The sequence below is a fragment of the Carcharhinus amblyrhynchos genome, chromosome 6 (genome assembly GCF_965287045.1).
Source record: "Carcharhinus amblyrhynchos chromosome 6, sCarAmb.v2.hapA, whole genome shotgun sequence".
NCBI classification, from domain to species: domain Eukaryota; kingdom Metazoa; phylum Chordata; class Chondrichthyes; order Carcharhiniformes; family Carcharhinidae; genus Carcharhinus; species Carcharhinus amblyrhynchos.
Genome location: NC_137329.1, coordinates 75,213,131 through 75,234,821, shown reverse-complemented (window position 1 = coordinate 75,234,821; position 21,691 = coordinate 75,213,131). Strand labels below are relative to the sequence as shown.

Here is a 21,691-nt window from a genome sequence, read left to right as displayed (position 1 = left end):
AAGCCAGGAATCAGTGAGCAGAACCGACTGCCATCCAGAATAAGGTGGCTTTTTGAAAAATGACCTGTTCAGTTGCGTGCTGGAGACGATTGTAAAAAGTTGGACAGAAGTTTTGAGAATCATTTCTTTCAAGAAGCATTTGCCGGTGTATTGGTACTGGGGATAAAACTGCTTGGACAAATTCTATTGGCAATACAAGAGAGGAATTCAATCAGACACACTCAAGGGGAGATGAGTGAAGGCAATGGGACTTTTTCCATTGTGAACAAGCCAGCGCCAGTCAAAATAGCTGTGCTCCGCTTCGCCTTTGTCCTGGCCACTTTGGGCAACTGCATCTTCCTCTGCATTCTGTGGCAAAGGCGCAAAAGGAGCAATCGCACCCGCCTCTTCCTCTCTCACTTGTGCACTGCAGATCTGGTGGCTGCTTTCTTCCAGGTTCTGCCCCAGCATGTGTGGAGCTGACCGACAGATTCATGACCCCCAACACAGTTTGCAAAGGCATCGGGTATCTGCAGATAGTCGGGATGTTTGCTTCCACCTACCTGCTGGTGGTGATTACCCTCGATCGGTACCAGGCCATTTGCAAGCCCATGGTGACCCATCACTAAGACCTCCTTGCAAAGACATTTGGCCATGGGCAGGGGCGGGGGCTGCTCCTTGGTCTTCAGCCTTCCCCAGATCTTCATCTTCTCCAGGCAAAAGATGCAGCCGCAGGTACTCGACTGCTGGGCTTTAATCAAACTGTGGGGTAGAAAATCCTACATGACTTGGACAGCCTTGGTCACCTTTGTGATCCCAACAGCCGTTCTGGTCAAATGTGCAGGTTAGGTGAATTTACTATGGTAAATGCATGGGGTTATGGGCTCTTTGAAAGTCTGTGCAGATTTGATGGGCCAAATGGCCTCCGACTGCACTGTAGAGTTTCTTTGGCTCATCACTGTTTACATCAGAAATCTGCCATACTTACTTGGTCTTTTTCTGATTTGATTTTTATTGTCACATGTATTTAAAGCGAAAAGTATTATTTCTTGCACTCTGTCGAGAAAAAAACACCCCATTCATAGAGAAGGAAATGAGAGAGTGCAGAATGTAGTGTTACAGTCATAGCTAGGATGTAGAGAAAGATCAACATAATGCATGTTAAGTACATTCAAAAGTCTGACAGCAGCAGGAAAAAAGCTGCTTTTGAGTCAGTTGGTATGTGACCTCAAACTTTTGTATGTTTTACCCAAAGGAAGAAGGTGGAAGAGGGTATGTCTGGGGTGAGTGGGGTCCTTAATTATGCTGGCTGCTTTGCCGAGGCAGCGAGAAGGGTACACAGAGTCAATGGATGGGAGGCTAGTTTGCATGATGGATTGAGCTACAATCATGATCTTTTGTAGTTCCTTGTGGTCTTGGGCAGAGCAGGAGCCATACCAAGCTGTGATATGACCAGAAAGAATGCTTTCTATAGTGCATCTGTAAAAGTTGGTGAGAGTTGTAGCTGACATGCAAAATTTCCTTAGTCTTCTGAGAAAGTAGAGGCATTTATGGCATTATGGTCTACATAATGTGATTGACTCAAAAATGGCATCTGAAATGCACTTAGTTCAAGGGCAATTGGGGATGTGTAATAAACACTGGCCCAGCCCAGCAATGTCCACATCCCATGAGCTAAGAAAATCTTTTGTGATGCATTGCCAAAGGGATCCATGTAACAAAATAATACAGCCACTGGCTCAACTGTTCCACTCAGAGTAGCTGATCATCTCCACTCTACTCTCACAAGGTCTATATTTTTGGCTGCTGAAGTTTGATTGTTATTTAGGAGTTGGATGGTTCTTGGTCATTGCATCCAATTCCGGAAAAGGAATTTCTTGCACAATATGTTCCAGCCATTTATAAACTCCATGAACTGTTTCAGCTGCATATTTTGCACAAAATACCCTTCAAATGTGACCAATATTGTAAACCAGCACAAATACAATTTCCGATCAATTATCAGATGTGTTGTTAGCCAGCATTTCAAATTTGGCACAAAGTACCTCAACTAATGCAGAATAGAGAAAGATGATTTTTGATTAAGAGAAATACATGAGATGTTAAACGGCTCACAAAATAAACAGTCAACCAAAAGAAAATGGGAAAAATGCACGCACACAGCTGTTTATGAGCGTGATCTGTAAATCTTGGACAGCAATATAAATATTGCTTAATCTAATTCTAAATATATAGATCAGATGTTATCAAGCACATGCTGAAAGTAGATCTTTGCCCAGCCAATATCTTCTTTTCCTGATGCAAATATGTTTGGGTGCCAACATCCACATTTCAGAAATATTTTGTTCCTTTATGCAAAACTCTCCTGAAATGCTAAGTTATTTGGCTTCCTGGGATAACATCTGCAGGAAGTTGGATTTATGCACCCCCCGTTTAACATCAGGAGTCTCTGGACCCATGTTTAGAATTGAACTTATCCCGGGGGAGGGAGAGATGTAAGGCTGGAGGAAATGGAAGAAAAAGATGAGTTGATGAGGTAGTTTTCATAAATTGGGAAGGTGGGAGGAAGTTTTTCTTTCACATTTTCAAGACACGCTAAAGTGCATCACAGGCAATTAATGACTTGATTTAGTCAATTGAATTAGTGACTTATTGGTGTTTGTAGGCTTATGTGGGAGTCAATTTGAGCATAACAAGGTCACACAATGAAGGAAATAACCAGATAGTTTGTCTTTATTAGGGGTCAGTCAAGAGATAAACATTGGTCGAGCCACCAGAAGAACCCCCCCCCATCCTTCTTTGAATAGGATGGTAGGGGGTTCTTAAAAAGATCCCATGTTGGAGGAGAAAAATCCAAATGGTATTAGATGATCACAAATTGCTCACTTTTATCTTCCTTCTCATTTCTAGTGGACTATGAGCATTCCAAGTGCAGTTATGTCAAACCTTTACACCTAGAGGAATTATATTTTAAAAATTGGCTGGCTTCAAATTCTCAAGTCTCTTTCTTACAACGGTTAGGAAAATATTAATAAGTAGGATGAATAAAGGCAATGTAAGGTACATAATTATATGGGAAAGATCTCTGAATCAATGGTGTTCAAGCTTCTTTATTTGGGGGAACCTCCTGCAATAATAACACATTCCAAGCTTGTTGTAGCTTCCAGTAAACTGGTCAGCAATCCTCAAGATCAACAGTTCTCACATTCCAAAATATATTTTTCCACATATACAACCATAGGAAAAAAATCAGCTTTTGTCAGTAAATATTGTGTTAGCTGACAGTACAAAATCTGATTACTGTTGGAATTCTCATCGGATCCACTTCGAACTGTAGAAATGCAAATCTTTCACTTACAGGTGCTGTCCATTACCTTGGGAAGTGACCACACCAGAACCTGCATATATCTATTTGTAAACCAATTCTTTCAAATCCAGCTTTCACAAGTTAATTACAACTTATTCTTAACACACAAGTGGGTGTCTGCTATAACCACTTCAAGTCGTTCCTCTTTGGTTAATTTCACATTCTAAATGTAACTGATGTTAGGAGCAAGGTTATTTCAAAATTGAAGCTGTTAATTAGAATTGCAAAATAAAACGTACAGGAAAGAAATCTGCTGAGATAAAGTGCGAAAAGAAAATGAAGTCCAACTCTTTTCCTTCAGGTTCCTACAATTCCTATCAAAGAATTCATTATATCCAGGCACCATCCTGCTCATGACACAAGAGCAGTTCCAGCAAATACGCAACAACTACTCGGACAAAATTTGCAATCACGTCATTACTACAAAGTAATGTTCATGACTAACCCATTCTACTTGGAGGTGGTGCATACATACTTAAAATAGAAAAATCATCCAATGAGTGGGTTGAGAATATCATCAAAATTACAAATTTAGCACAACTGCCTCTGAAAGCAATCCTTAGGCACTCAGCAAAATTAACTCACAGAAAATGATAATTATTAAGGGCTTAGCTGTGGCATGCACAGACCTGCATCCAAATAGATTTTAAATTGATGCAAAACTTGGGGTCAGTTAACTGTCAACTGACACAGTATTGCAGAGCACAGATGCCAAAAGATTGTGTTTTCTTTGCACAAATGCCCCAATAAAACTACTGAGAGAAAGCCAGATAGGCTGCTCAGCAGAAGATTGGAGAGAGTTGGCTAGCGGTTTTCTTCATTCTTCGCAGAATTCGGCTGTAAATGGTAAGGCCAACATTCATTGCCTAATTAAAAACAAATTACTGCAGATGCTGGAATCTGAAAACAAAAGAGAAAATGCTGAAAATCTCAGCAGGTCTGACAGCATCTGTAAGGAGAGAATAGAGCAGATGTTTTGAGTCCAGATGACCTTTTGTGCTGTCAAGCCTGCTGAGATTTTCCAGCATTTTTTCATTTATTGCCTAATCTCCAGTTGCCCTTAGGAAGATAGAGTTGAGCCACCATAGAATCCCTACAGTGCAGATGGAGGCAATTCAGCCCATCGAGTCTGTGCCACCTCTCTGGAACCTTTACCCAGGTACAACTCCGTCCTATGTCTGTAACCCCACACATTTACCCCACTCATCCACCTAACTTACAAATACTAAGGGGCAATTAAGCATGGTCAATGCACATCTTTGGACTGTGGTAGGAAATCAGAGCACCCCGAAGAAACTCAGACAGATATAGGGAGAACATGCAAACTCTGTACAGACAATCACCCAAGGTGAGAATTGAACTTGGGTCCCTGGTTCTGAGGTAACGGTGCTAACCTCTGTGGCACTGTGCAGCCCCCATCTTGAACAATTGTAGTCAATGTAGTACAGGAATGCCCACAGGAGTGTTAAGGAGTTCTAGGATTTTGACCCAGTGATAGCAAATGAATAGCAATATATTCCTATGTCAGGATGGTGAGTGGCTTGGAGGGAAATGTACAAGTGGTGGTGTCCTCTTGTGTCTACTGCCATTGTCCTTTGAGCAGTAGCGGTCAGAAAACTTGAAAGTGTTGTTGAAGGAGCTTTGGTGAATTGTTGCAGTTCTGCTTGCAGTAATGGTTCAAGGAATTAGGAACTTAAGTTGAAACAGTTTTCCATGGTGAAGAGAAGGCAGAAGAAATTTGGTAGAGGCATTATGAGGGGACTCACTGAAAGGATCGAAAATCAGGGGGCACAGATTTAAAGTAATTGGCAAAAACAGTTGAAGCCATCGGAGTAAAACCTTTTTTTACATAGCAAGGGGTCTGGAATGCATTGCCCCACAGTGTGATGGAGGTTCAAATCAAGGCATTCAGAAGGGAATTGGACTGTTATTCAAAAGAAAGTGCAAAGGTTCCTGAGAGAAGGCAGGAGAATGGCACCAGGTGAATTGGTCAGAGAATCTGTGCCGACATTATGGGCCTTCTCCTACCCTATAAACTTGTGGATGATGCATGTTGCTGCCATTGTGCATCAGTGATGGAGGAAATGAATATTTTTGGTAATGACTGGGGTGTCAATCAAGTGAGCTGCTTTGACCTAGAGAGAGTGCTGTTGGAGGTGCATTCATCCAGGCAAGTGAAAAGTATTCCATCACACTCTGACGAGCGCCTTGTACATGGTGGATAGGCTTTGGGGAGTCAGGGTGTGTGTTACTTTCTACAGAATTTCCAGCCTCTGTTCTGCTCTTGTAGCTACAGTGTTGATATGGCTAGTCCATTGTGACCACCCCAAGGGTGTTATAATCCCAGTGGATATTATATAGGACATTCGGGTCCCAGAATGGAACCTCAGCTCAGTAGACTAACTTTTTTTTTGTTCAGCAACATAGATAAACAGAGTCTCAAGACAAACAATTAACTTTTAACAAAAGGATAAAACATGAAAAGATTGACTAAAACACAATACTCCTTCATGCCACCTACATCTTCACAGATTTTCAAGAATAACACAAGTTACAAAATATATGTTATACTGTAATGTTCTCAGTAGTATACAATCTATGTCAATCAAAAAGCAAATCATGATCAGACACACCACACTCTGAAATCAAATAGAAGATGCCACTCGAAGCATCGGGATTTCTCATCAAGTCTTCGAGATGCTAATCACACTGAGCTAACTGATCTGAATGGATTTTGGCTCCTATCCAAGTGTTTTCAAACTCCACCTGCAGAAAAAACACACTTTACAGTCTTCTTTCAAACAACACTCAGTCTCAGATGCCTTCACAAGGAACAACTTCTAGGATTTTGATATCTCGTAGGTGTTCCTCTGCCTTGGATTATCACGTGTATTCAAGCTCTCTCTCATTCTGTCAGGTGTCCAACCAAACCAACAGAATACTGCTGCTTCGGAGGCTGTATTATAATTTCACCAACCTTAATATTACCTTAGGCACATGGCTTCTTGCTAACCAGCTTCTCCAGACCTGCACCTTTAAGCTCTAACTTTAAGTGGGAATCTCTCTCTGCTCCTTCCTTTAACTTCAGTGAACAGTACCTTGCTGTGATTCCAGTTCTTTGTTCCTTTGACTTCAGACTTCGTGGGACTTCTCTTTTCATCTCCTGGTTCCTAGAATTATCTGTTCTTCACCTTTTGGGACTTGCTTCCTTCCCCTTATTCCATTGTCTTCCACCTTTGCTGTCAGTTTCAGTGAGAGCCATTTGCTTCTCAAGCACTTGGTTGCAACTAAACCACAAGTGCTTTGTATTTCAGTGTGGGCTCCTGGTTCCTAAGCAACAGCCCAATCTTCCTTTAAACCCTATTTGCTTTCATGTCAGAAAGTCTTTAATAACAAGTTCAATTTGAAATGAAACCAAAACAGACATGCAGACACCTGTGTTTAACATTAAGGTAACTAAGTTTTAATCCTTTTTTACATAGAAGAACAAAATTTAAAATAAACTTACTTAATGCTTCTCTTACTTTTAATACTGACAAATACAGATAAAACTATTTTTATATGTCTATAATGGGGGGATTCAGCAATGATAATGCCATTGAATGCCAAGGGGAGATGATTAGATTTTCTTTTTGGAGGTGGTCATTACCTGGCACTTGTGTGTACAAATATTATTTGCCACTTGACAGCCCAAATCAGAATGTAATCCAGGTCTTACTGCGTACGGACATGGACTGCTTCAGTGCCTGAGTGGTCATGAATGGTGCTGAGTATTATGCAAACATCAGTGAACACCCCCACTTCTGACCTTATGATGGAGGAAAGGCCATTGATGAAGCAATTAAAGATTGGGCCTAAGATACTGCCCTGAGATCCTTCTGCAGTAATATTTTGAAACTGAGACAATGGATCTCAAACAACCAGGTGCACCTTTCTTTGTGCCAAGCATGACTCCGGCCTGTGGAGAATCTTTCTCCTTATTTCCATTGACTCAAGTTTTGCTGGGGCCCTTTTCTGCTACACCCAGTCAAATACTGTGGTGCTGCCTTACAGTGCCAGGAATCTGGGTTTAATTTCATCCTTGAGTGACTATGTGGGGAATTTGCATGTTCTTCTCCTGTCACTGGTGGCTTGGCCTTAACCAACCAGTTCAACATAAAAAGGCTGATGCACTTGAGGCTGAAATAAACAGAAGCAAGAGGAGGAAGTGGTTGACATTACTAGAGAAGATTATTGACACAAAGATTCAAGGCCATGGAAGAAAATAGAGGGCACCAGTGCAACTTGGATCTCCCTGCTCCACAATGGAACATACAAGTACATTGGAGAAGGCATTGTGTACCCCATTCTAAACCTCCTTCTACATTGCAGCCCATGACTTAGTGCTTCCAACACCTTCCTAACCAAATCTTCAGCTCGACTGCTGTCCATGACTAATTATTTCAGTACTTTGCCCTCAGATATACACGACTGATGTTTACAGAAACCTGTTTTCATGTGATTTTGTCATACAAATGAAAGCACTGAATGTCTCCCCAATCCCAAAATAGTGCCATCAAAAACGAACACCAAGAGCACTGAAAATGACCTCAAACATCTGAGAAGCCTTGAAAGTAGTGGATCGCCCGGATTTTGTAATCATCACCATGATTCATCAACTTCCTTTTTAAGTGGTCAGCCAATGATGAGATTATTTTCTTTGATTCCACAACGAAAATCAAAATGGTCTCTTAAATTCAAGTCCCAAACCTCAGTAAAGAGAGGACAACAACTTATTTTCAAATTGGAAAGGTGATAAAATGTCAATAATTCCTTTGTAAAATCTAGAATCTAAGTTAGTCAGCATATGATCTATGTTCATTACACATGATGATAAAACGGTGACTTCTACCTCAGCCAAACAATTAAATTCAAATGTGGCTATGACTCAAACTTTGCCTGAAATTGTTCTGAAGCATTAGTTGTTGGTTGACCTGATACATAACTGACTTTAAAAATTGCCACTTTGCAATTTCCTCCTCATCTTAAGTGGAGCGTTAATTCTTGTTTGTCTGTGACATTTTGCAGCCAGTATTCCTCTCATCTCTGGGCTTGAATATCACGGTGGAATATTACAGATAAGTTCATCTGACATGCCAATTCAGGTTTTAAACACTCTCCACACATTCCATAGCTTTATTTAGCCTAAATGGGAAGCGATTTCTCCTTTCTAGGCGGTTTTCAAAGAGTTAGGGAATTCACCAGTTTCCTGACCTACAACTTATCACTCAATCAATGTCCCTAGAACAGGTTATCACATTACTTGTGGAATCTTAAGAACATAAGAACATAAGAAATAGGAGCAGGAGTAGGCCATCTAGCCCTTCGAGCCTGCCCCGCCATTCAATAAGATCATGGCTGATCTGTCGTGGCTCAGTTCCACTTTCCCGCCCTCTCCCCATAACCCTTAATCCCCTCTCTTATCAAGAACCCATCAACCAGCTTCTTAAAAATATTTAGCGAGGCAGCCTCCACCACTTCAACGGGCAGAGAATTCCAGAGATTCACCACCCTTTGAGTGAAGAAGTTCCTCCTCAACTCCGTTCTAAACCGCCTCCCCTTTATCTTGAGGCTGTGCCCCCTAGTCCTACTGTCTTTTTTGAGCGGGAAGAGTCTCTCCACCTCTATCCTATCCATCCCATTCATCATCTTATACGTCTCAATGAGATCTCCCCTCATTCTTCTAAACTCTAACGAGTACAAGCCTAGTTTATTCAGCCTCTCCTCATAGCTCAACCCCCTCAACTCCGGTATCAGCCTAGTAAACCTCCTCTGCACTCCCTCCAAGGCCAAAATATCCTTGCGCAGGTACGGTGCCCAAAACTGCACACAGTACTCCAGCTGCGGCCTCACCAATGCCCTATACAGCTGCAGCGAGACCTCCCTACTTTTATATTCAATCCCCCTCGCTATGAAGGCCAGCATCCCATTCGCCTTCCTGACCACCTGCTGCACCTGCAAGCTGGGTTTTTGCGACTCATGCACAAGGACCCCGAGGTCCCTCTGCACCGTCGCCTGCTGCAGTTTTTCGCCACGTAAGTAATAGTCCTTCCTACCGTTCTTCCTACCAAAGTGGACCACCTCACACTTGCCAACATTAAATTCCATTTGCCATTTCCTGGCCCATTCGCCCAGCCTATCTAGATCCTTCTGCAGACTCTCCACACCCTCCGCACAATTTGCCTTTCCCCCAATCTTGGTGTCATCAGCAAATTTCGACACCCTACACTCGGTTCCCTCCTCCAGATCATCTATATAAATGGTAAAAAGCTGAGGCCCCAGCACCGACCCCTGGGGCACCCCACTAGTCACCAACCGCCAATCCGAATAGCACCCATTGACCCCCACTCTCTGTCTCCTATTTGACAACCAATCCTCTATCCACGCTAACACCCTACCCCCAACTCCATGTCCCTCAACCTTCTGCAATAACCTCTTGTGAGGTACCTTGTCAAACGCCTTCTGAAAATCCAGAAAGACCACATCCACCGGCTCTCCTCTATCCACTGCCCTAGACACATCCTCATAGAACTCCAGTAAATTTGTCAGACACGACTTCCCTTTAATGAAACCGTGTTGTGTCTGCCCTATCAAGCAACTCCCTTCAAGATGCCTCGCAATTTCCTCCTTAATGACAGATTCTAACATTTTACCTACCACAGACGTTAAACTAACCGGCCTATAATTCCCCGCCTTTTGCCTGGCACCCTTCTTAAACAACGGCGTAACATTAGCTGTTTTCCAATCTTCCGGCACTTCCCCGGAATCCAGCGACGTCTGGAAAATAACCGCCAAGGCATCCACTATCACCTCCGCCATTTCTTTCAGAACCCTCGGATGCATTCCATCCGGTCCTGGGGACTTGTCCACAATCAGCCCCCTCCAGGGGTCCTTGTGCATGAGTCGCAAAAACCCAGCTTGCAGGTGCAGCAGGTGGTCAGGAAGGCGAATGGGATGCTGGCCTTCATAGTGAGGGGGATTGAATATAAAAGTAGGGAGGTCTTGCTGCGGCTGTATAGGGCATTGGTGAGGCCGCAGCTGGAGTACTGTGTGCAGTTTTGGGCACCGCACCTGCGCAAAGATATTTTGGCCTTGGAGGGAGTGCAGAGGAGGTTTATTAGGCTGATACCGGAGTTGAGGGGGTTGAGCTATGAGGAGAGGCTGAATAAACTAGGCATGTACTCGTTAGAGTTTAGAAGAATGAGGGGAGATCTCATTGAGACGTATAAGATGATGAATGGGATGGATAGGATAGAGATGGAGAGACTCTTCCCGCTCAAAAAAGACAGTAGGACTAGAGGGCACAGCCTCAAGATAAAAGGGGGGGCGGTTTAGAACGGAGTTGAGGAGGAACTTCTTCACTCAAAGGGTGGTGAATCTCTGGAATTCTCTGCCCGTTGAAGTGGTGGAGGCTGCCTCGCTAAATATTTTTAAGATGCGGGTTGATGGGTTTTTGATAAGAGAGGGGATTAAGGGTTATGGGGAGAGGGCGGGAAAGTGGAACTGAGCCCGACAGATCAGCCATGATCTGATTGAATGGTGGGGCAGGCTCGAAGGGCTAGATGGCCTACTCCTGCTCCTATTTCTTATGTTCTTATGTTCTTATGTCAACATTAGCGAGACTAGTTTTACATCCCAGATTTATTAATTGAAGTTAAATTTCATTAATCTCCCTAGTGAGATTTGAACCCATGTCCTCAGAGCAATCTCCTGTGCCTCTGGATTACTAAACCAATGACCATCACCACTATCACTCCACAATTTAGATTCAAAATGAAACTTTTACAAGTGGATATCACAACTCTACTGTGCCTTTATCTCCCACTATCCAAGTAAACATAGCAGGATCCTAATGTTGAACAGAGAATATTTGTCACTGTTCTCTATTCACGTCACCAAGTGACCTCCTTGTTTTTTGATAGGTCAGTGAACTGACATGCCATCCAGCATAGACACTGATTACATAAGCAAACACACATGCGCATTTAACTCTTCACAAGTAGATGACTCATATTCTTTAAAAGTAGAACATTTAAAGGTTTACAACCAGTACCAGTCTCCTTGAAATATCAATAGGGCAAAGACCAGCATTTCAATGATATTGTTATTTTAGACATGGTCACTCATGCCTCAACAAACCAAATCATCCATCACAGAGTGTGATCCCACTGTCTCCTTCTGTTGAATTTAACTCTCTGACTGAATTGATTATTCTAAGGAGCCAAAAATAAACTTTCACCGTAAAACTCAATAAGAGGCAATAATCGACCTACCCCTCTTACAGAACCAATCCATGTCTTCAGCCAGACGCAGCTTTCAATCTGGATGTCAGTGACCTCAGGATATTTGTTTCAAGCATTTTATGATTATTGCAAAAATGAACACTTTGGTTTGTTACCCATTGAGGATGCTGCTCAATATTTAACAGTAATAATGTGGCAACAGATGGTTAAAATATATTAGATTTTTAAAGACCCTTTAATATAACTTCAGCAGAGTATGGACCGTACCCAACCATCCCACGTTTGCAAAAATCCAATACAAGACATTTCCTTTTAAATGTGATTATGCAATTGGGAAGCAGTTGCTGAACAATCCTGGGAGTGCTAATAACTACATTAACAGCCAATTTAAGATAATCAGTCAAATTCATAATGTGGCTTGTTTACACTTGCTAGAGTAAAATAGAACATGTTCAAAGAGAACATGTTCAAGTCTTGTACCTTTTGTGAATTACCTGGTAGCTCTTTTTTTTTATTCATTCATGGGGCATGCGTGTCGCTGGTTGGTCAGCATTTATTGACCGGTACTAGTAGTCCTTGGACGGCAGTTGAGAGTCAAACCATATTGCTTTTCTGGAGTCACACGTAAGCCAGGCAAGGACAGCAGATTTCCTTCCCTTAATGACATTAGTGAAACAGATAGGTTTTTCCAACAATTGACAATAGTTTCATGTTATCAGTAGATTCTTAATTCCAGATATTTTTTATTGAATTTAAATTCCACCAGCTACTCGGGTGGGATTCAAACCTGGGTCCCCAGAACATTAGATGAGGTTCTGCATTAATAGTCTACTGATGATAACAAAAGGCCATCACTTCCCCTATATTTCCCCCATTGCTTTCTCCCTGGCAATATCTCAGCTAATCAGACTCTGCCTGCCAACCAATCTCCTTTAATTGTTGTGTTTGCTTGAAATGTGGCATAGTGTTTTTCCTAATCAGTGCAAGATAAAAAGATTCAGCAACTGTCTTTTGTCAGCAATATTAAGTGCCCTTTACTTCAATAAGCATCAGTCCCCTAATATATTAACACATTTTCTTAGCAAATAGTGGTGAATATTCCTACAGGTGTAGAACTGGCTTGAAGAAACCAGTATAACCTTATGCACGTGCTGAGATCAGTGAAAAGACCGTAGATAATGTAACAAATTAAAAAATACTTCCCCTTTTTTCCAGTGAGTTATACCCCTTTCCTCAGTCCACAAACTCTTCATCTAATATAATGTCAGAAGACTTCAGCTGGACTCACTGATTTGAAAAAGACAGGTTGATCAATACATTCAAAAAAGTGACCATGAACCATCACATTTAACTAACAGTACGCCTGAATCAAAATGCAACTTGCCAAACACATGGAAATACATTAATGTGAAATTTATTCCAATTAAATAGCCTGGCCTCATTCTCCAACGCCCATGACAATTGTACCAAATCAAACAGCATTTCTGAAAGTCAAACTGTTTCATTGCAAAACCGACAAAGCAATTCTTGGCTAAATATCAGACAAAAACGCTTCATTTCTCCTGAAGACAAGTTCGCCTTATCCAAATTCATTCACATTATATCCATCAGTTCCCTGGGTTTGCTTTTTTCAAAAAAAATCAGCTTGGGATTTTTGTTTATTGAGCTGAGACAAGACCAAATGTGAGAGTTTGTGATCTTTTCTCCCACCATCACCTAATCACATATTTAAAATACCAATTGAGAGACTTCTTAAACAGAAATTCTCAAACCACAACCTCCAAAACTCAGAAGAAGAAGGGCAGCTGCAGCATGGGAGCACCATCACCTCCAAATGGCCCACCAAGTAGACATGTGCATATATTGCCATCCACTTATTGTTACTGGATCAAAATCTTCTTCACCACCTTGTCAGGATAGCTTAGGATGGGCAATAAATATCAGAGACCCACATCCCAAGAATCACTAAAGTGAAAAACACGTAGAAAGCTATGACTCCAAGTAAAGTCAAACATTGACCCAACCTAAAGTATTTAGCACATTCTCTTTCCACTTTCTAAACAAAATGTACTTTGAATAGAAAGTAAACCATTTGCTTGAACGTGTTTTACTCCTACAAATTATGTCAAGGCAATCTCCACATCAAGAATACCACATCCAGATGTGATCCAAATGTTATCATAGAATCTATACAGTGCAGAAGGAGGCCATTCAGCCCATTGAGTCTGCACTAGCAACAATCCTATCTAGACCCTCTTCCTGTAAACCCACGTATTTACCCTGCTAATCCTCTGATACTAAGAGGCAATTTAGCATGGCCAATCCACCTAACCTACACATCTCTGGAGCATGGGAGGAAACCAGATCACCCAGAGGAAACACAGGCAGACATGGGGAGAATGTGTAAACTCTACAATCACCCAAGGCCAGTATTGAACCTGGTCCCTTGCACTGCGAGGCAGCAGTGCTAACCACTGTGCCGCCCTATAACACAGCTTCACAACCAAAGTGAATATGAACTCATCAAAGTACTATTCAAAAGGAATTATTTAAGATTAAAATAAAAATGTTAATACAAGTATGTATCTGCATCTATTAATTTACATATTATTAGTATAATGCAATATACTTATACTGTAACTTCTCTTTCTCGGTTTCAAGGGTCATCATTCACCATCATAATGCTTCTTGCAAGCTTCAACAGTTGCACAAACCCATGGATGTACCTGGCCTTCTATGAAAATCTGTGCCCATGGGAAAAACCAGAGACCTTGGCCTGGATTGTGGTTGGCAATGGATGAGTGGTGCTCATAGTCCAGTTTATCTATGTTCTGCCTGTCAACTGTTGCACTAGAATTTGCGCAGAGAGCCAAAGCAACATGGCAGTTTCTAGTTGGGATACTGGGACTGCCTGAGTAAGGCAAGCAACAGTGTTTGTCTTTTAGTCATCAGGCTGAAGAATCCTTAATGAGATAGGCAAGCTTCAAATTTCAGCCCCGTAGCTCCATTTGTGCCTGAGCCATGAAGGCCAAGATACCATTTGTCTTCTTTACTGCCTGCTATACCTGAATGATTACTTTCATCAACTGATATATGAGCACACCAAGGTCTCGCTGAATATCCACCTCTCCCAATTTACACTCATTCAAGTAATAATTTGTCTTCCTATTATTGCTACCAAAGTGGATAACATCATATTTATCCACATTATACTGAATCTGCCATGCAGGTGCACACAGACTCAGCCTGTCCAAATCATGCTGAAGTAACTCTGCATCCTCCTCACAGCTCATTCTCCTACCCAACTTTGCATCATCTGCAAATTTGGAGATAATACATGATCTGCCCTTACCACATGCTTCCGTTGCACGCACATACACCTACGCTCACACCCTAACAAACATGGCACACCACATGGGCAGTGTTGGAGTGGCTAGAAGCGTATTGATCATTATTTTGAGAATTCTGGGTTTCCATAGCTCAATATTACCGGTCCCTCTACATATCTTTGAATCATCTGCAAATTTAGCAACAGTGCCTTCAGATTGGTTGAGATTAGTGGGTCAGTGTTTTTTTTTTAAAAAACTGGTCGGCGCAACATCGTGGGCCGAAGGGCCTGTTCTGCGCTGTAATGTTCTATGTTCTATGTTCTATGTTCCTTCCCCCAAATCATTAATGTATATTGTTAGAAGTTGTGGTCCCAGCACTGACCCCTGAGGCAAATCACTAGTCATTGACTGTGATCCTGAAAAAGACCCCTTTATCTCCATTCTCTACCTCCTGCCAGTCAGCCAATCCTTTATCCATGCCAGGATCTTACCCTTAACACCATGGGGTCTTAACTTATTTAACAGTCTCCTATGCGGCACCTTGTCAAAGGCCTTCTGAAAATCTAAATAAATCACATCCATTGGTTCTCTTTTATCTAACTTCTTTGTTACTCCTTGTTACCTCCTCAAAGAATTCTAACAGATTTGTCAGACATAATCTCCCCTTGACAAAGCCCTGCTGACTCAGACCTACTTTATCATGCACTTCCAAGTACTCTGCGATCTCATCTTTAATAATGGACTCTAAAATCTTACCAATGACCGAAGTCAGGCTAACGGGCCTAGAATTTCTCATCTGCTGCCTCCCTCCCTTCTTAAACAGCAGTGTTGCATTAGCTATTTTCCAGTCCTCTGGTACCCACCCTGCCTCCAATAATTCCCGAAAAATCACCACCAATGCCACCACAATTTTCTCAGCTATCTCTTTTAGAACCTAGGATGTAGTCCACCCGGTCCAGGTAATTTATCCACCCTCAGACCTTTCGGTTACCCCAGAGCCATCTCCTTAGTGATGGTCACTACACTCACCTGTGCCCCCAATTCTCCTGGAGCTCTTGCATCCCACCAGTGTCTTCCACTGTGAAGACTGATGCAAAGTAACTATTCAGTTCCTCTGCCATTGCTTTGTTTCCTATTATTAGTTCTCCAGCCTCATTTTCCAGTGGTCCAATGGGTATTTTTGCCTCTCTCTTACTTTTTATATATTGAAAAACTCTTCCTATCTTCTTTTATGTTACTAGCTAGCTTACATTCATATTTCATTTTCTCCCCCCTTATTGCTTTCTTAGTTCTTTGCTTGCTTTCAAATGCTTCCCAATCTTCTGGCTTCCCACTAATTCTTGCCACTTTTGTATACTTTTTCCTTTGCTTTTATGCTGTCCTTGACTTCCCTTGCCAGCCATGGGTGCCTCGTCCTCCCCTTAGCATGTTTCCTCCTCCTTGGGATGAATTTCTGTTGTGCCTCCCAAATAACTCTCAAAAACTCCTTCCATTTCTGTTCCACTGTCTTCCCTGCTAGGCTCCCTTTCCAATCAACTCTGGCCAACTCCTCCCTCGTGTCTTTGTAGTTACCTTTATTTAATTGTAATACCGTTACATCTGATTCCGACTTCTGCCTCTCAGACTGCAGGGTAAATTCTATCATATTGTGGTCACTGCTCCCTATGGGTTCCTTCACCTTAAGTTCCCTAATCAAGTCTCAATGATAGGGGAGCCTAGCACATCAGTGCAAAAGACAAGGCTGAAGCATTTGGGATCATCTTCAGCCTGATGTACCAGTGATTTATCCATCTCAGCCTCCTCCCTGGTCCCAGCAACACAGATACAGAACTTCAGCCAATTCCATTCACTCCATGTGATAAAGAAATGGCTAAAGGGTTGTGGGCATGACAACATTCCAGTTTTAGTGCTGGAAGTGTATGTCCAGAGGTAATGGTGCCCCAGCCAAGCTGTTCCAGTTTAACTGTAACATTGTCATCTATCTGACAATGTGGAGAATTACCCAGAAGTCCTGTCCATAGAAAAACAGGATAAATCCAACCCAACTAATTACCATCCCTCTGTCTCTTTGTGATCATCAGTAAATTAATGGAATGTGTCAAACAGTGCCATCTAGCAGTACTTTCTCATCAAATGACCTGCTCAGCATCCTGCTCCTGACCTCATTACAACCTTAGTCCAAAGTAATTCATACCAGAGGTGAGATGAAAGTGATTTCCCTTGACATAAAGCACATCTGACCAACAATGTCTTCAGAGTAAAATTGAAATCATTGGGAATGGAGATAAATTCTCCACTGTTTGGAGTCAAACCTAGCACAAAGGAAGATGGTCTGGTTAGCGGAGGCCAATCATCTCAGTCCCAGGGAATTGCTGTATGGGTTCCTCAGGGTAGCGTCCTAGTTCACAACTTCAGCTGCTTCAACAGGGGTGGCAATGGTGTCACAGTGGTTAGCACTGCTGCCTCACAGCACCAGGAACCCAGATTCCATTCCAGCAGGCAAATGGCTTCCATTCTGTAAACGTACTTGCCTTCCCCCTGAAGCTGTATTCACCTCTCTTCAGCTTCTGTGTTTCTAGAAGTCTGTCATTATTAAACAAACAAAAGTAGAAAGCAGCTAAATCAAAGGCTGACAGCCTCATTAAAACACTTCAATTTGCAACCCATCTCTTGTCTATTCCTTGCAATGCCTCCTTCAAACCAGAAGGTGGGAAGGTTGGAGGCAGATTTTAGACTTCTAAAACTTTAACATTTGACCTGACCCCAATCTACCCATTTTCGAGTGTTAAATTTCAGCATATTATGTTCGAACTGTAGACAGTTGAACTATCAGGGGTCACTTTGTCAGAGCTGCTTTAGTATTATTGTGTTTTCCAGAACGGAAGCCATTTGCCTGTTTAATGAGGCATATTATTTATCTCAGTGCATCCGTTGTACTGTGTATCACAATCTGGCGCTGGGAGGAAAGAATGTTTGTTAAAAAATGTCCTTCTGCTTATGCATTCCAAAAGGATTGACTTGATGTTGACCCTGAGATCATAGCAGTCTTGTAGGATTATTTTTGTTTAAAGTTAAGGGCAGTGAGACTGTTATTCAGGGGTAATTTGTCACAACTACAAGACAAGTTTCAGTCAAAGCTAGGATCCTATGCAATAAAGGGGAAGCAGTGGCATTGTCACTGGTCTAGTAATCCAGAGACCGACAGCAAGATCTGGGGACCTGGGTTTAAATCCCACCATGGCAGATGATGAAATTTGAATTCAATAAAAATCTGGAATTAAAAAAACGAATGATGACCATGAAACTATTGTCGACTGTTGTAAAACCCATTGTTCTCCAATGTCCTTTAGGGAAAGAACTCTTGTCGCCCTTACCTGGTCTGGCCTGCATGTGACTCCAGACCCACACCAATGTGATTGACTCAAATGTCTTTTGAAATGGAGGCCAGTTAGGTACGAGCAATAATTGTTGGCCAGGCCAGCGATGCTCTTGTCCTGTCAAATGAATTTTAAAAGTTCACAGTTGACAATGGGCCTTAGTTGACAGTGAAATAGGGTAGGAGGTTTGTGAAGATCATAAAAACACGGTGGAAATGAATTGGACTGAATGACCTGTGAATTCCATATAATTCTATCATGCAGAGAGGAAAATGTTACCCTGATACACTGGCAAGAGTCTAAGAGTGCAATGTTCAGTCCACAGGATGGGAGCAAGATTAATATGGCTTGTTCTCCAGATGGAAGATTGGCAAAAGAGAAGGATCAGGCAGTTTCTCTTTCCTCATTCTGAGTTTGCTGCTCATAAGGACTACAGTGAATGATGCCTTGATGGGTCCTTTGGAGAACATAATAAGAGGCATAGAGTGTAGCTCAAAAGCTATATCCTCTACAATGAAGAAAATATTCATAATATCTATCTGAAATGTACTTTTCACTTAATTAAAGCTGATGTCAACTAGCTTGTCCTCTTTCTGTTATGTGGTCTGAATCGACCCAAACTGACCCACTTCCTATTTCCTACATCTCCGTGCTCGATATTGCTGTCTCCTCCTACAAACCTCTCTGCAATTATTCATCTGCTTCACTTGAAACCAGTTTGTAAGCTCATTTCCACACTCTGTCCATCACGATCAGAATTGAAGACAATTGCCGGAATTGTACTGCCCTGCCCACCATGGAAATCGGAACAGGTAAGGGGCGGACAATGGGAAAATCCATTGACCTCAAGTGGGATTTTCTGGTCTCAGGTCAAGCAAGACCATAAAATCCTGCCTAACATTCCAAACAAGTTCATACCAGCACAACGTAAATGCAACTATTTAAACTTTAAAGTCCATCATTTTATTAGTTTTGTCTTCTTAGCCATTCTATAATATTCCAGGTTTCCAGAGCTCTCCAATGCTAAGTCCATTCAGTTTGTTTGATATTTCGCGACATTCAGCAGGCACCAGCATGTGGTCACGACGGTGCCTTTTACAGCCCAGACATGAACCTGCCGTGGGGGTCACCCCGGGGTCATAAACGTAAGCATAGCCCCCAGGGGAAAGTGACATGGCCAGGTAATAGCCTGGAAATGTCCCCTGGTATCCATGCCAAGGAAAGGGGCCAAGAAAAATGAGCCAAGGAGTAGGGGATGCCAGCCCAGACTGTGGTGGTAGTGGTGGCAAGGGGCCAAGAGAAGTGCTGAATCAGATAGTGGGTGGGGAGACCTCCATGGTGGGCTTGGGGGAAGCTTAATCAGGTTCTGATCGGGATGCCCTTTAAAGATGGTGCCCTGATCTGAGCAGTGGGGCTTTGAGTCCCCCCCGTCCCCACCCACACCCCCACCCCATTGAAACACACCCCATTGATTTTTTTTGGCAAAGTGCCGTAAGATCTGAAGAGAAAACTGATGTGTGAGAAACACATGTTTTGTTGCTGGAAACAACACTGCTATTTTTTGTGTAAGAATTCACGTGTAGCCTTTTGGCACAGGCCAATAAAAGTTCCACATAGGAAATGCCTACTATAATGGAATAGTCTACAATTAATTTATCCACCCCACCCTTGGTAATTGCAACAGCAAATCCAATTAACTAGCCTGTATAGCTCATTGCCCTCTATTGCAGTACTTCATGGACTGTTTGAGTAATTAAAGGAGCTGTCTCTATATTTATTCCAAGTTTTTCAGCAATCTTGAGGCCGGTTACATTTATTCTCCATTTGCTTCAGAAAAATAATCAGGAAAACTGTAAAGCAGTTGGGAAATGGAAATTACCACACTGACTAAAGTCAACAGTGTTTGATTTGTGTTGGTCCTGTGCACCCGTAGCACACTCGTGAGCTCTCTAGATGTCCCTGTGCTTGTGTATCCAAATGTAGATTTGATATTGGAGTTGTTTTTAGTCATAATTTGTTAGTATTCACAGCCTGAAAGCTAGCACCAGTGCAGATTATCATAAACATTTATAGCAGGGATGAAGGACATTTGGCCCATTGTGTCTATGCTGGTCGACCAGTTAACCATCCAGCCAAATTCAACTTTCCAGCTCTTGGACATGATATGGAACTTCGGTTTATCCAAGTCCTATATGACTTTTCCTTGGAGGAAAAGCACGCTGGGGAAGGGGAGTATGTTTGAATAAAAAAGTAACCCCAATTTTGTGTTAAAAATTAAGTACTTTTATTAAAATTATTGTAGACAATGCAATTTGCAGTACATTTGGCTGCAGTTTTGTTTTTTATTTGACCTTAGAGTCGCTTTGATACATGAGAAAACAAGAGCTACCAGTGGGATATTCCTCTTGATTGTAGTTACAAACAACTGGGTAGATTCTTTTTCTGTATCTTTAATTCCCACAAACCTGGGAAGCACTTTAAAGAGAACCTACCACACTATAATGCACTGGTTGGGCAAAATTCAGGAGAAAAGGTCCCAAAACTTCCACCTGATGTCTGCTGGATCCTGACCAATTTGCATTGTAATTTCTAAGCTTTAATAAGAACATAAGAAATAGGAGCAGGAGTAGGCCATCTAGCCCTTCGAGCCTGCCCAGCCATTCAGTAAGATCATGGCTGATCTGAAGTGGCTCAGTTCCACTTTCCCGCCTTCTCCCCATAACCCTTAATCCCCTTGCCTACCAAAAACCTATCTACCCGCGTCTTAAATATATTTAGCAAGGCAGCCTCCACCACTTCAACGGGCAGAGAATTCCAGAGATTCACCACCCTTTGAGTGAAGAAGTTCCTCCTCAACTCCATTCTAAACTGCACCCCCCTTATCCTGAGGCTGTGCCCTCTAGTCCTAGTGTCCTTTCTGAGCGGGAAGAACCTCTCCACCTCTACCCTATCCATCCCATTCATCATCTTGTACGTCTCAATGAGATCTCCCCTCATCCTTCTAAACTCTAACGAGTACAAGCCTAGTTTATTCAGCCTCTCCTCATAGTTCAACCCTCTCAACTCCGGTATCAGCCTCGTGAACATCCTCTGCACTCCCTCCAAGGCCAAAATATCCTTGCGCAAGTGCGGCGACCAAAACTGCACACAGTACTCCAGCTGCAGCCTCACCAGTGCCCTGTACAGTTGCAGCAAGACCTCCCTACTTTTATATTCAATCCCCCTCGCTATGAAGGCCAGCATCCCATTCGCCTTCCTGACCACCTGCTGCACCTGCAGGCTGGGTTTTTGCGACTCATGCACAAGGACTCCCAGGTCCCTCTGCACTGTAGCATGCTGCAGCTTTTCGCCATGTAA

General features: G+C 42.4%; 1 pseudogene; it reads left to right on the top strand.

Moving 5' to 3' along the window:
- Positions 1 to 231: 231 nt before the first annotated feature.
- Positions 232 to 14,484, top strand: LOC145344356 (arg8-vasotocin receptor pseudogene; annotated as a pseudogene).
- The last annotated feature ends 7,207 nt before the right edge of the window (positions 14,485 to 21,691 follow it).